Source organism: Conger conger, chromosome 13 (assembly GCF_963514075.1).
Source record: "Conger conger chromosome 13, fConCon1.1, whole genome shotgun sequence".
NCBI lineage: Eukaryota > Metazoa > Chordata > Actinopteri > Anguilliformes > Congridae > Conger > Conger conger.
Genome location: NC_083772.1, coordinates 7,070,819 through 7,086,745, shown reverse-complemented (window position 1 = coordinate 7,086,745; position 15,927 = coordinate 7,070,819).

The window sequence follows — 15,927 nt, the reverse complement described above, 5'->3', positions numbered from 1 at the left end:
TTGGTGACAATCTGCCATTCTGGCTCATCGTTAACATATCGTTAACGTTGCATTTTCTATCAAGTAACTTCAATCTCTCTCTTTTAGCGAATATGTGGGCACATTATCATTAATTATCGCTTGTTCTGTTAGTGGTCAGGCAATGTCACGGAGCTCAAACCAATTTTCTGGTTTGTGGGTTTCAGACCAAACAGGTGTAGGGACTACAACTTCCACATTCCCACAGGAGAATTCTGCGACGTCCACCACGAATGACGTCTAACTTGGTTCAGCCAATCCCGTAATGGCGGGAGCAATAAACGGTCCCGTATAAGAGCAAGACACGTTCTTGGGATCTCTCTTCTGCTTCTTCTGTTCTTCTGCTTCTTCTCTTCGACGCACCCCTTTTGGCCAGTCGCTTCAGCTCATCTGCTCCGAGACTCGGACAGAGGCTGAATGCTGCACAGCGCACTACCAGGCCTACGGACACACCCAGTTACCTCGCGGTAACTACGTGGCCTATAGTGAGTGGAAATTGTTGTACGCGGAACGCTACATCAGTTTACCCCAATAAAGCCCAACAACGAAACAGCAACGAACTTTTACACCTGGAAAAGGACCAGCGGATCAGACGACAACGCGCTCGGACACCATTCACAGCACCATCGCCGCTTCTACAAGGACAGCATGTCTTTTGGATCCAGCAATGCGTATGGACTCAGTAAGAAAACAAACATTCAGGCATAGCCAGTGTTTAGTTTAGTCTTAACTGTTTTTGTGAATCTGTGTTTCAATATTTACCATCCAACCATTGTAATGTGTTTCGTTAGCTACATATATATGTACGTGAATTGATTCGCCGTCTTTTGCGCATATATAGAGTAAAACTACGCAAGTAGTCCCTTCTCACAGCTAACTCTAACTCATTACCACACCCAGAACTCTAGCGACACGCGCGCTTGCGCGCGCCACACACACGCACACACACATACCAAACTAAATTTCCTTACTAACTTCCCGTTAGTTTATCTGTTATGTGTTTTGTATGTTTGTTTAATAAATATATTTTATTAAACCCCGGTGTCCGTTTTGGAATCGCATAGACATGAGAGCCGAGTTAAAGCAGTCTTTCGAAGAACTTCCAACCTTCAGGTTTTTCAGGTATGTTTAATCATTAGTATTGGTTATTTTAATTATTAATTAAAATACTAAATTTGTGGTTAGATATTCCTGATAATAGTAATTTTATGAGACTGATTACCTTTTGCAGTTATACTGCTACACAACGTTTAACTGGCGCCCCGGTTTCGTAGAGAGTAAAATCCCTGCGAGTCCCGTGCGAGGACCCCTACACAGGTATGAGGGTACAAGCAGTTGGCAGTGTCATTCTCACTCAGAATATATTCAAATATGCCTCTTTATTAAAAAAGATATTTCTGTATTTTAATGTTTTTGAGCAGCACTACTGTGTGCCTTAACAGGATGGGCCACACCACAGCCTACTTGGTTCTATTTTGAAAGTAGAAACAGATGTTATTCCAAAACAAAAAATGTTATGTTCCTTTTTTTCCTTCCCTTGCATCTGTGTTTCTCTCCTATACATTTTAATGCTGTCTTCCATACCATTTAAAATTTTAATTTAAAATGTAAAGATATAGATTTAACACGGAAATTGGCCACAGTGCAGGACACTACATATACATGTTAAAAGGCACACAAGCTGTGTGGTCTGTGATGCATCATTCAACAGGAAATGTCTTAACTAGTGCAATGGTGACACACACGCCCACACACATGGGCTCACACACACACACACACACACACACACACACACACACACACACACACACACACACACACACACACTATATACACTCACCTAGCTCTTTATTAGGTATTCATTAGACTTATTCTTTAGACTTCTACTGCTGTAACCTATCCACTTAGAGAGATGGGTGTGTTCAGAGCTGCTCTTCTGCATACCACTGTTATTTGCATTACTGTCACCTTCCTGTCAGCTTTGACCATTCTTTGCAAACTCTAGAGACTAATGTGCATGAAAATCCCAGGAGATCTGTCACGTTTCAGGTCTGTCTTGCCCTGTTTTATCATTTGTCTTAGTCACGTATTGTCTTATCATGTATTATGTTAGTCTGGGTTCGTCATGCTGTTTAGTTTGTTTCTTGTTACGATTCATTTTCTTGTCATGTCTTGTTATGTTTGGTTACGATTATTTTTTACCTTGTTATGTTGAGTGGTTATCGTCTTAGTTCGTTTAGTGTTTTGTTTTGATTTATGTTTATTGTTACGCAGACTGGTCGTTGTTTCAACATACACTTCTACATGTCTTTCCGCAAACCTTGCGTTCCGGCTTTCTCTCTCTCTCTTTCTGTCACTCACACCCTAATTGTTTCTATTTGTCTATTTACTAAAACTACTAATGCTAGATCAGGATTGGGTAAAACAGACTAATCATGTGTTCATGTTACCTTACGTTTCTCGTGCATGTCATTTACTAATTTACTAATGTTAGGGCAGGATAGGTTTATTACTAACGATTTCTAATTACCTTGTTAAACTTGTCATCCATCGCACCTGTTTTCCATTCCCTTGCTGCTCTCTAACTAATTGTCTACACCTGTCTACACCTGCATTTATAGTGTAGGGGAAAATTCGCGACAATAGTCCAGTCGCACTTCTGTTCGTTGCGAAATTGTTTGCCTCTTGTCCGTCAAAGCAACGCTTGAGCATTATTACCGTTGATTCACGTTAAGATCCAAGCCTGTTTATCGACCACCGTTATTGATTTCTGTTTCGTTGACCATCGTTTGTTTTTGACCACGTCCTCGCCTACTGCTTTTGTACCTTTTCCTCGCCGTTTGTTTTATGGTTTCGACTTCCGCATCGCCCTCGACTACGACTCTGCCTGCCGTCCGCCTGTACTTCTGCCCCGCTGACCTGCTCTCCTGCTATCGGACCTCCCTGCACGTCTACCGACTACGAGTTTGCCTCTTCCCTCGGCACCGTTTTTTCTCTATTTATTGTTTTATTCGCTGGATCTGCGTGTATGCTTGTTTTGACTACTCTTCTGGGATTCGTCCCGAATAAAGCCCTGATGGGACTTTATTTTACTATTCTTTCTGAGTCGTGCATTTTGGGTCCAACCCCCACGCACCCGTCTCAAGATCAGCAGTTTCTGAAATTCTGCCAACAATTATTCCACAGGAAAAAGTTACTTGCATCACATTTTTTTCCCATTCTGATGGTTCATGTGATTAACTGAAGCTCCGGACCCATATCTACATGATTGTATGCATTACACTGCTGCCACAAAATTGGATGATTAGATAATTGCATGAATAAGTAGGTGTAATAAAGTAAAAGTGTTCCTAATAAATATCTCAGTGAGTGTATATACTATATTGGAGAGGAACCGGAATGACCCGAATGAAGTAAGAAATGAGATTACTGACCCCTGCCCCCGTTCTCTCTCAGTAACTCATGAAGATGTAACCTATTCTGAGGTGAAACCTACCAACCATACCTCCTCCTGCACAGTGTCCCACTGTGGCTCCGCAGGTCAGTAAGCCCCTCTGTGGTTCAGCAGGTCAGTAAGCCCCTCTGTGGATGAGCATATTAAAAGTGACATTTGTATTCGGTGTAAATTAATTTAAATCTTTAATTGTTTTCACTCTAACAGATTTACTCCATTTGCAATGAGTTGTTGAGATGAGACACACCAGCTATGGATACGAATGGTTCTGAGTTAATTGATGGTTTGTATTTAACAATATGAGCACACTAATCTGCAATGTTAGTCATTTAAAATAGTGAATGCTTATAAAGGAAGTCACTTTGTTATCATTTTCATAATTTGTAATTTTAGCTTTTCTACTCATGAACTGAAAGGTAACAGCGCCATCCTGTGGCTCAGTATGAAAGGCAGCAAAGCCCATGAGCGTGAAAAAGAATGAACATGAAACACAAAGTTCAAGAGAGGCACAAATCATGAAAAAACGGGAACACTAATCTCAGGAAGGAAGGTTATTGTTACAGATTTTTTCCAATCACTTTGGTGCTACTCTCACAAGTTTGTGCCAAATTTTAAAAAAACCTTAGACACAAGACTCAAAATGGTCAGCACATTTAACACAACCTATTCACCGGTTCAAAACATTGTCATTCATATCTATGATGAAATACTGCACTTCCAAACTCATTGGTTCAAATATGTCATTTATCATGAAATACTATAGGGACATTTGTTTACATCACCTACACACTGCCAGACCTCTCCGTTCAGCCACCCCAGGAGGTCCCCCCCTCTCCACACTTGCACTTCTCAGTCACAACTGCTGTAATCTACCAGGCCCAAGTCCTTGCATCTGTTGTATTCTGAGCACTTGAAACTGTATTTCCCTCCAGGGTTTATCAGCACATTTATCTCTCGTTATGGGTATGAACCTTTTTCTAGGTTGTTCTGGATAAGAGCGTCTGCCAAATGTACAGAGAAAAGAAGTGCTGATTGAAGTTGAAGCAGATTGAGGTTGTATTTGTGAATTGGATATTCAATAGGTGCACAGGTGTTCAGGGAATTTCAATTTCATCTTTGGAATGATTGACGCAGAAAGAAAGAAAAAGACAAATGGCTGGATAATGTAGGGGAGAAGGAGAGAAGAACAGATTTCTGGTGGCAGGGGATGGATGGCGGATGCCTTGATATATCAGGAAACGATTGCAGGGATGGATCAGACACGCACAGAGGTTCTTTCCCCAGTGAGGAGTCAGCTGATGAGTATTACAAATACGAGTGTTTTGTGATTATAAATCTAATTAATGAGACCAGCTGTAATCTCATGAGAACTACACTTTCAACATCTTGTGATTTCCTTTATCTGTATCATGGCTTTTCTGAGCATATCATGTGCAGTCTGTGAGTATTTGGACAGTGACTACAGGCAGGTATGGCCACAGCTGTGATTCATTGTAAGCACCATAGCTGTGGCCCTTTCCCTAATCCCTGGGCGATATACGAGGCCTGTTTCCAGGTCTGTAGGACGAGCAGGGCCATTTGAGAAGCTGGTTCGTGGACACTGCTGCAGAAGTATTTTTGTAAGGGTATATTTTAAGTTCTTCTTCATGGTCTCATTATAACATGTTGGTTTGCAAGATTGGCCTTGGTTTCCTCTGACCTGCCCACCTCGTGACTTCATTGCTCTCTAGTGACCCCCACTGGCTGATCAGGATCCAGGGACTACATGTCAAAATGTTCTTTGACAAAAAATGCATTCAGTGAACACAATCACCAAAAAAAAAGTGTCTAAGTACAGCCCAATTTGCAGGTACTTGCATACTGATACTGTTATTACCTAACCCCATGTTTATTGGTTACATGTTTGAAAAAGAGAATCTTCTGTACATTTGCGGTTAAACACTGTTTTCTGATTGGTAAAAGAGGCTGCTATATGAACGAATGAACAAAAGGATACGGCAGTGTGGCAGCAGGAGCTACACAGTGTTATGGGCCAATTAAATAAACTACCATCACTGAGTGGCTTTAAAAGGAAGAGTCTGTGGTTTTATTCAAGACATTTAGTCGCCACTTCCACCAATCCTTTACTTTATTCTGTATGTCCAAAGCAGGGACACAGCAGATACAAAACCAATACACTCAAGTTACAATCCACTACTTGACTTGAAGTAATGTCTGACTGTCACTGTTAATTGATATCACATCAACGCACATCCACACACCGGACATATTGGCAGATGAGAAACCCCATGAAGCCCTTCTGCTTTTTGAGAGAGTTGTGCAGGTTACTATTGTTCGGGAAAAAATGCCCTTTTTAACATTTCACAGGTGAGCATCGTCTGATGAAACAGATCCCAGTAAAAACAACGATAGCTATACTTGAATTAACTTACGTATTTATTTGCAAAGAAATGACAGAAAGTGAGAAAGCTTAGCGGCTTATTGAATCAGACACAATAAGACTCTTATACACACTTTTCCAGAAGGGGGGGGCTTTACCAAAACAAAAAGACAAGAAGCTGGCCACGAACATTCATCAGTATTTTGTCTTCTGAATACCCCTTGTCGATCTTGCTGTAAGACCAGAATGTGCTAGCTGAGAAGCAGAGACATTAAGGCCAAAGGCGGTCTGTCTGCTTGCAGAGAGACAGAGAAAGACTCCTAGTAAGCACTTAATTCAGCAAGTGGTCTAATAGTAAAAAGGATTAACACTAAAAGGCTATTTGTAATCATGTGATTGTCTTTATGTTAACGCACATTGTCAATCAAGAATCAATTAAGAAAATGACCCTTACATTTCTCTCCTTTCATCATTTCATGATACCATTCAAATAAGGTAACTGCAGCTGAACCAGGCCGATCCTCAGATACACCTTCTGTAAGACGTGGTCATGTTGAAGTGATGAGGAATAAATGATTACAAAGTTTTTCCAAAAAGCAGAAATGATTTATTTCAGCTTCAAACAGACATTCAGAATTCTACATATTGTGTTTTGAAATAAGTTTTAAAAACAAATAAGAAAACAAATGGGACAGTTTTACTACATCAGCTTGGTGTTTCTAAGCACTAATGTAGCATTACACATCCTCTTAGCAGAACGCTCAGAGATGGAATTTTGTTTTTCAGACACAGACAGATGGAGATACATTTCACACAGGAAACACAGTGCTACTTCTGGGTACATGTGGCTTATGGCGGTAGGCGAGCCATGTTTGGCAAGCTGCATGTACAAGTATGAGTTGTTCTTTTTTTTTTAAGTATTTATTTTATTAGCAGATGTATAAGACATGATCTTTTGTTGCAGGGTGATTGCAGTTGCATACGGAGCTCCATAATGTTTTGGAGAAATACTTTTTTTGTACTCCACAATTTTAGATTTGTGATCACATGTTGTTAAATCACACGTGGTTAAAATGCAGATTCTCAGCTTTCATTAGGGTATTTAGTATATTTTAGTACATTTTTGTATCACCATGAAGAAATTACAATGTTTTTAATACATAGTCCCTCCCCATGTCAGGGCAACGGTTGGGACATCTACAAAGTCATGTTTAGTACTGTCACATATCTTTTGCGTGTAATGGATGCTTGATGCCTGTGACCCTCAGACATCACCAGGTGTTCAGTATCTGATCTGTTGATGCTCTGCCAGGCCTGTACTACAGTTATGTTCCTACTTGTTTTGGGGACAGGTTGTCTTGCTTTTTGTTCAGTTAGATTCAAATCATGTGAATGACTTGGCCAGTCAAGAATATTCCTGTTCTTTCTTTGAGAAACTCCTTTGCTGTCTCTGTCATGGTCTTTAGCGTAGTGATTAAGGTACATGACTGGGACCCACAAGGATAGTGGTTTGTATCCCAGTGTGGCCACAATAAGATCCACACAGCTGTTGGGCCCTTGAGCAAGGCCCTTTTCCCTGCATTGCTCCAGGGGAGGATTGTCTCCTGCTTAGTCTAATCAACTGTACGTTGCTCTGCCAAATGCCATTAATGTAATGTAATGTAATGTCTCTCTGGCCTCTGTATATGAACTAACATGTGTCTATATTGTTGATCTATTGTCTGAATATCTATGTCTGTTTTGTCTGTGTACCACTCTGTGTTAAATGTATGTGAACAAGAGCTGGTTATTAGATGCAAAGCTCTTCCTGGACCTGCCTTGTCATAATTTTTAACCAGGTTATGCTTGAAACTCACTCACTTACTCATGTTTAGCAGTCTGAAGATTCTCCATAACGGCTGCAATTCAGGGGTTGCGTCATAGCAGCAATGACATAAAACCTTCAACCATACTTCCTCATGTACAACAGACCACAGCGACCATTAGCAGCAGTTTGGCAGCAATGGCAGCATCTACAGTCTCCAAAGATTCAGGTGTATACATTGAACTGGCCTCCGCACAACAAGATGTATACAGCACTCTGGGCCACACCACACTCAACAGCTCAAGAGCTCAGCACATAAGTAAGAACACTTGAAGAGATTTGTCGCAAAATGTCATGAATGGCATAACCGAAATTGAGATGGTGTCAAAACGTCTACGATTAGTGGTGCTATCAGGCTACGAATGAAACTCTTCTGCTGTCTATTAGCTGCTGTTGATGTCCCAGAATAGAGTAACCGAGACTTTGTGGTTGAGTCCATTTTCAGGGCTATGGTACAGTATACGAAAGGCAAATGAATATTCTCTCTGCAGTGAAAATAAACTGTGTAAAATTGACAGAGTAGGCCTAATCATTTTCAGACATAAATCACGATGGATGACAGGATTGTTTTATTCTGCTGTTTTTCTTGTGGCCACAGAGAAGAGCGGACAAAGCTCCCACCCCTACAGGCTGGCTGCAGTGTGTCTGGGGCTGCTGTGTGCTCTCTTATTGGCTGCCACATTAGTCCTGTGTGTCCTCTGTGAGTATCTCACACTGTCTTCTGTGTCACTTTATTCTAATCCTGGTACAATGCCATTTTTAGGCAATTTACTGTAGCTTGTGGAGAGGGTTTCGGGATTTAAAAAATAGATAAAAGGCCTTTTTTAAATGGGCTAGAACAAAGTAAATGAATGACCAATGCATATAAACGCTAGCTCCTGCTTTAGAATAGTAGGTGCATCTATCAGTTTCTTTGTGTAGTTTGATAGATGTGGAAAGGTTTGGCATATACCCTTAGAGAGCACTTCATTAGGTATTTATTCAACTAATTATTTCGACTTATTGGTCTTCTGCTGTGATCAAAGTCACTTTGTCACTTTCCTCAGTCTGATGGGTGATGTGATTATTAACTGAAGCTCCTGACCTGTATCTGCATGATTTTATGCATTGTACAGTTGCCACACAATTGGTTGATTTGATAATGGCACGAGTAAGTAGGTGTTCCTAATAAAGTGCTCAGTGACTGTATATACTGTCTGCCACCTATTTTTATGACCCTGATGAAAAAAAAATTTTTTCACCCAGACTGAATGCCTTCGCCATTATGCTACGTGCTTATGTTCATCCAAATTTCAGAGGTGTTTTTTCCCAATAATCTTTGTCTAAAGAGAAATAAAGAAGAAATATTGACATAAAATAAAATATAAATAAGGAAGTTACTATTGAGGATCTAAAATGAGATGTTGATGCCGTGATCAATGTTTATCATATTTTGTGTTTAAATGTGTATTACTACAATGTACAATAGTCCTGTATTGACGAGCACTGTCTTTTCATCAAGCCTTGCTGACCCTGTGTCAACATGGTCAACACATTCTGTTTGCTTTTGGGGGTCTGCAGAGAGGCACGCTTATGTAAAATGCCATAAACCGTGATCAATGTTTATCATATTTCGTTTTTAAATGTGTATGACTACATTGTTTGTCAGTGTGATTGACATAAGTGTCTATGGAAATGAAGAGCAAATTCTGCATCCTAAGGCACATGACTGGGAAGGTTGGTGGTTCAAGCCCCAGTGTAGCCGCAATAAGATTGGCACAGCTGTTGGGTCCTTGGGCTAGGTCGTTAACCCCACATTGCTCCAGGGCGGATTGTCCCCTGCTTAGTGTAATCAACTGTACGTCGCTCTGGATAAGAGCGTCTGCCAAATGCCAATAATGTAATAATGTTATGTAATGAGGCAGTTGTCTGTATCATAGTGACCAGTGTTGAAATTTGTTTCTGAGGAATGCATTTTCCCCATGTGTATTAGATACAAACCAGTCTGGGAAATATTCAATGCTGGAGAGAGGCCAGGAGGCGCTCAGAGCCAATAGCAGCACCTTGAGTGAGTGGTGTTCCTCTGTCAGTTATCTGCCGAAGAGCTTTTAGTCTTTTACTTTCATTCTGTTGCTCAGTTTAAAGATAATTCACAGAAACTGTTGCCTGTTCTTCATGTACAGAGAGAGTTTGCAAGCCCTGTCCACAGGGCTGGGAGCAGTTCTCTTCCAAGTGCTATTACTTCTCCACTGAGAGGAAGAGCTGGAAGGACAGTCACAGTGACTGCTTAAGACGGGGAGCTGACCTGGTGATTATAGAGAGTGACGAGGAGCACGTAAGGTTCTGTGAAAGAGTGAATGGATGAGGCAGTGAGTGGGTAGGGGAGAGAAATTTGACATAAATTCATACTTCTACATACTACAGCCTTCTTAAAGACAATTGTGATTCTCATATCATGTTGCTTCTTGCAATCTGATCAATATTCAGGATGATTACTTTGAGTGAAGTTTGTTTATCAGTGTGGTGTGGCTCATGCTGCTGCTCAGTATCTGACACCCAATCGTTAACAAAATCAACTTATTTTAAACTAAACAAACCTTTCTGACCAATCACCTCCAGATGTTTGCATCCAAATTGACCAATGAGCTGGGTCTAATGGACAAGGGCTTCGAGTTCAGTTAAGTTGTAAATGGACTCAGAGGATCAGAAAAGTGTGTGTACTTTATTGTGGGGTCAAATGGTGTGGGGACAGGAGATAGTTGTGGGGACAGGGAATTGGTTTGTGACCAGTATAAAATTGTCTTACACGTAGTTAAATCTTACAGGACTGTGTGTCTCTCAGTGTCTCTGTCAGAAGAGTGAGCAGTGAGAGTCATTGTGTGTCTGTATTCAGGAGTTCATCAACAAATACATACGAGATTATTACTGGATTGGACTGAGTGACTTAGAAACAGAGGGCACCTGGCTCTGGGTGGATGGAACCCTCCTGCAGAAAAAGTAAGATTCCTTGCACACACAGTACTGGGCATAAATATACAGACAGACACAAAGCTGTGTAATTTGAAACAACTACTGAACAGATCAGAAATATGAATGCTCCTCAGCTGCTAGTTGTTCCTTGGTTTGTGTTCATGCAGTGCATATATTTCTGTTCATGATTTATTGTGAATATGTGAACTTTACCCTCTTCATCTATAATATTGTACAGTTTGTATGATGGGAATGATTTAAATGTTTACAGTGAAATTCAGAATTATCTTCAAACAGGATACATTTTCACTATTTGCACATAAACGTCCACGCTATTAAAAACCTACTCCGGATTCATGAACGCCGCGAAACTCAGATCTGATCGTAAACTCGTGTGTATGATCATGAATGCCAATCCATCGTAAAGTGAAAGCGCGCTCCCGGTAATCAGCAATTCACATAAATCCCCGCCCATGAATAGACAATGATTGCCATATAAGGAGGTGTAGACGCATCCAGTCGACCTGTCAGTCATCATGGCGCAAACAAGGAAAGAGAGAGAAAGAAAAAATAAATAAATAAATACTTTTCCGAAGCGGAGATCGAAATCATCTTGGGTGAAATATATTTTATTGGGTAAAAAATATTTTATTTTCTTCTATCAGTAGTGGTGTTGTGACAGGGACAGGCAAAGCGAAGGCCTGGAAGGAGGTGACAGATGCTGTTAATGTTGCCTCTGTAGACAATAGAACCATATCCGAGGTTAAACCTAAATGGTTTGACATGAAACTGGAGGCAAAGAAAGGCATAAGCGCACAAAAAAAACATGCATCAGCCACAGGAGGAGGAGGCTCACAGGCACAAATATCACCTGCTGACGAGCGCATCGCTGGCATTATTGGGGAGACCTCTCTGTCAGGAATTATACCTGACGGAGACACCGACATGCCTCCACTGGAGACATCAAACCCAGATGGTAAGGTGATAATTGTTGTATCATAATACATTCTGAAAACCATCACTGATAGCTTAGTGGTTAGTATAGTTTAACCTAGGTCGTACAGTCCCACCAAACAAACAGAACATTTGTGGGGGTTTCTCTTCGGATTGAATGAAGTGGAAACGGGAAACCAGTAATGTTATATTGTGCGATATGGTGCGTAATGGATATCAGTGTCAGAATGTAGAGCTATTTAACATTCATTTCAAGAAAGGATACGGATAACGTATAGCCCACTGCAGTTTTGTATGCATCGTCTTCAAATTATTTGAATCTTAATAGCCTAAACTCTGTTTTATACTGTACAGCTCCAAACAACTCTTCAAGGGTTCTGAATTTCTGTATGTTTACACTAGGACTCGGAAATGTACTGTCCTCTCAGGTCCACTTTTGCACGTGTTCTTTGTTTGATTTGCACTTTGTTGAACGTCGCTCTGGATAAGAGCGTCTGCTAAATGCCACGTAATGTAACGTAATGTAATGTAAAAATAAGTCAGTCTGCAGCCAACTTAAATTAAACATTTTTCAAATAAGATTTATTTAATGTTTCTTTCAAATGAAAAAAGAGCCACACATAAAACGAAAAAAAACAAACGTTGTCTCATATTTCTAGCTGGCGAGTGCTCCTCCCATGATGTGGCTCCACCACCTGCTGCCGCCGCTGCTGCTCCTGCTGAACCCAGGTACCGAGGCCGAAGAGGTGATCCGGCTGTCCTTACGGATGAGATCCTGAGGAATCAAGAAAGTCTACTTACAGCAGTCAACCAAATCAACACGTCCCTCCAAGAAATAACCACCCGCTTGAAGGAAATCTGCATGGCACTTTTGCGTCCTCAACAATAAAGTGTTATGTTGTCAGTATTGTGTGATGTCTGTGTTTATCCTGGGAAAACACTTATTTACTTCAAGATAATCAAGCTACTCTCTTTTACTCTGATAATTAAATATAGCCTATTTGTATACATTTTAAAGAGCATGACCTGAAAATGAACTGAGGTAGCCTACTGAAACAGGATGTTGTATATAAATATAAAACAAAATACAAATGAAACTAACTTTTTGCAAAGCTTGTCGGCCTAAAATGTGCACAGCTTATTCAGTCTTAGCAACACTTACCTTAAAATTGCTCTACAAGTTGCTGGCGTGTCTGTATATGTACATTTCGAGGCCCAAGAGCTGGTTCCGGAGGCAGTCGTTCCTCTGCATTGGGGACTTCAGGCAGGGAAAGGCCCTGTTTAATGGCCACATTGTGCAGGACACAGCAGGCTAATATTATTTTGCACACCTTCCCGGGTGCATAAAGAAGGGAACCACCTTTATTGTCCAGGCAGATCCATCTTGCCTTCAAGACCCCGTTTGTGCACTCCACAACGGCCTGAGTAGCAGCGTGTGCCTCACAGATCAGTTGCACATTAACGGAATGAAAGTTTTTCCGGTTTATGTAAGCAAATGCATCACAAAGAATGTGTAATCTATTGAGGCGATTTTCATAGATAATTCAGAATCATGAACCTGATCTGGATCTTAAACCTGCTAATTGCCAAATAATTTAACTAAATGTGTTATATTTTTAATTGTTTGTCATGTTCATATCACGTGTTTCAAAGGCATCTGTGTATTGTTTACATAACAGAGCGCAATATGAATTAAAATGTAAATTTCCAATAGTGACAAGCATTATTTATGTGCATTCTTGAATTTACACAAGCACTACGTGTGGTCAGCAGCAGGTGTAGATTTTGTTAGTAGCTACGAGAAGATCGGAGCTACTAAAATATTGATGAATGCCAAAAACCCGTAAATTTCCCTCTACTCACATTTTACACACAAATTCGTTCAGCTCACGTTTCATGAATGAGACCCTATGTGTCTTGGTTCTGTTATCTCTTCCAATGGCTTTTCTTATCACTCTTAGGCCGATGATACCCAACTCTTTATTTCCTTCCCCCCCCCGATACCCAGGTAACCACGCAGATCTCTGCCTGCTTGGCTGATATCTCTGCGTGGATGACTTCCCACCACCTGAAGCTTAACCTTGCCAAAACTGAGCTTCTCTCCGTCAATCGACCTCTCACTGACTGTTGAGGGCTTTGTAGTTTCCTCCTCCCGTACGGCAAAGAATCTTGGGGTAACTCTTGAAAACTGCCTCACCCTGGTTCCACAAGTATCCTCCACTGCCAGAACCTGCAGGTTCTTTCTGTACAATATACGCCGTATCCGTCATCCCCTGACGGAGAAAGCCACCCAGCTCCTAGTCCGGGCGCTCATCATTTCCCACCTGGATTACTGCAACTCCCTCTTAGCCGGTCTCCCAGCGTGTGCCATCAAGCCCCTCCAGCTGGTCCAGAATGCTGCAGCCCGCCTGATCACCAGTCAGCCCAGGTCGGCTCATGTCACCCCGTTTCTCATTGGCCTCCACTGGCTTCCTATTGCCGCACGCATCCGATTCAAGGCCCTAGTGTTGGCATTTCAGACTGCCCCACCTTACATACAATCCTTGATCACTCCCTACTCCCCAGCTAGACCACTCCGGTCTGCCAGCTCTGGTCGCCTTATGGTTCCCTCACTACGCGCACCTGGTGGTCAAGCTGCACGTTCACACCTGTTTTCCGTTCTGGTTCCTCAGTGGTGGAATGACTTGCCTACCACTGTCAGGATAGCAGAATCCCTCCCCCTATTTCAACGCAGACTAAAAACACACCTTTTCAAACTCTACCTTAGTCCTCCCTCCTGATGTCCCCCGCCCCCCTTTCTGATATCCCTATCCCTCTTGTCTAACCCCCCCCAAAAAAAAGAAAAGAAAAAAATTGCACTTATGATGACTATATGTTTAAAACAGCACTTCCTATGTATTTTCCTAGTTTTGGATGTGATGCTTTGACTGGTGGAAGAACCTACGCACTTTGGATTAAAAGCGTTTGCCAAATGACTAAAATGTAAATGTAAATGTAAGCACTTAATTCAGCAAGTGGTCTAATAATAATAAAGATTATCACTAAAAGGCTATTTGTAATCATGTGATTGTCTTTATGTTAACACCTTGTCAATTAAGAATCAATTAAGAAAATTTCCCTTACATTTCCCTCCTTTTATCATTTCATAATACCATTCAAATAAGGTAACTGCAGCTGAACTAGGCCGATCCTCAGATACACGTTCTGTAAGATGTGGTCATGTTGAAGTGGAGGAATAAATGATTGCAAAGTACTAATGTAGCATTACACATCCTCTTAGCAGAATGCTCAGAGATGGGCTTTGTTTTTCTGACTCAGACAGATGGAGATATATTTAACACAGGAAACACAGTGCTACTTCTGGGTACATGTGGCTTATGGCTGTAGGCCACAGCCTCTGTTTGGCGAGCTGCATGTATTATTTTTTTTTCAAGTATTTATTTTATTAGCAGATGTATAAGACATGATCTTTTGTTGCAGGGTGATTGCAGTTGTATACGGAGCTCCATAATGTTTGGGAGAAATACTTTTTTTCTCGATTTGGCTTTGTACTCCACAATTTTAGATTTGTGATCAAACGTTGTTAAATCAAACGTGGTTAAAATGCAGATCCTCAGCTTTCATTAAAGGTTACAGAAATTACAATGCTTTTAATACATAGTCCCTCCCCATGTCAGAGTATCATAACATTTGGGACATGCAGAAAGTCATGTTTAGTACTTTGTCGCATATCTTTTGCCTGTAATGGCTGTGACCCATAGACATCACCAGGTGTGCAGTATCTGATCTGGTGATGCTCTGCCAGGCCGGTACTACAGCTATCTTCCTGCTTGTTTTGGGGACGAGTTGTCTTGCTTTTTGTTCAGTTAGATTCAAATCATGTGAATGACTTGGCCAGTCAAGAATTTTCCAGTTTTTTCTTTGAGAAACTCCTTTGCTGTCTCTGTCTTGGCCTTTAGCGTAGTGGTTAAGGTACATGACTGGGACCCACAAGGATAGTGGTTTGAATCCCGGTGTAGCCACAATAAGATCCACACAGCCGTTGGGCCCTTGAGCAAGGCCCTTAACCCTGCATTGCTCCAGGGGAGGATTGTCTCCTGCTTAGTCTAATCAACTGTACATTGCTCTGCCAAATGCCTTTAATGTAATGTAATGTCTGAATATGAACTAACATGTGTCTATATTGTTGATCTATTGTCTGAATATCTATGTCTGTTTTGTCTGTGTACCACTCTGTGCTAAATGTATGTGAACAAGAGCTGTTTGTTAGATGCAAAGCAACTCATGGACCTGTCTTATAATAATTTT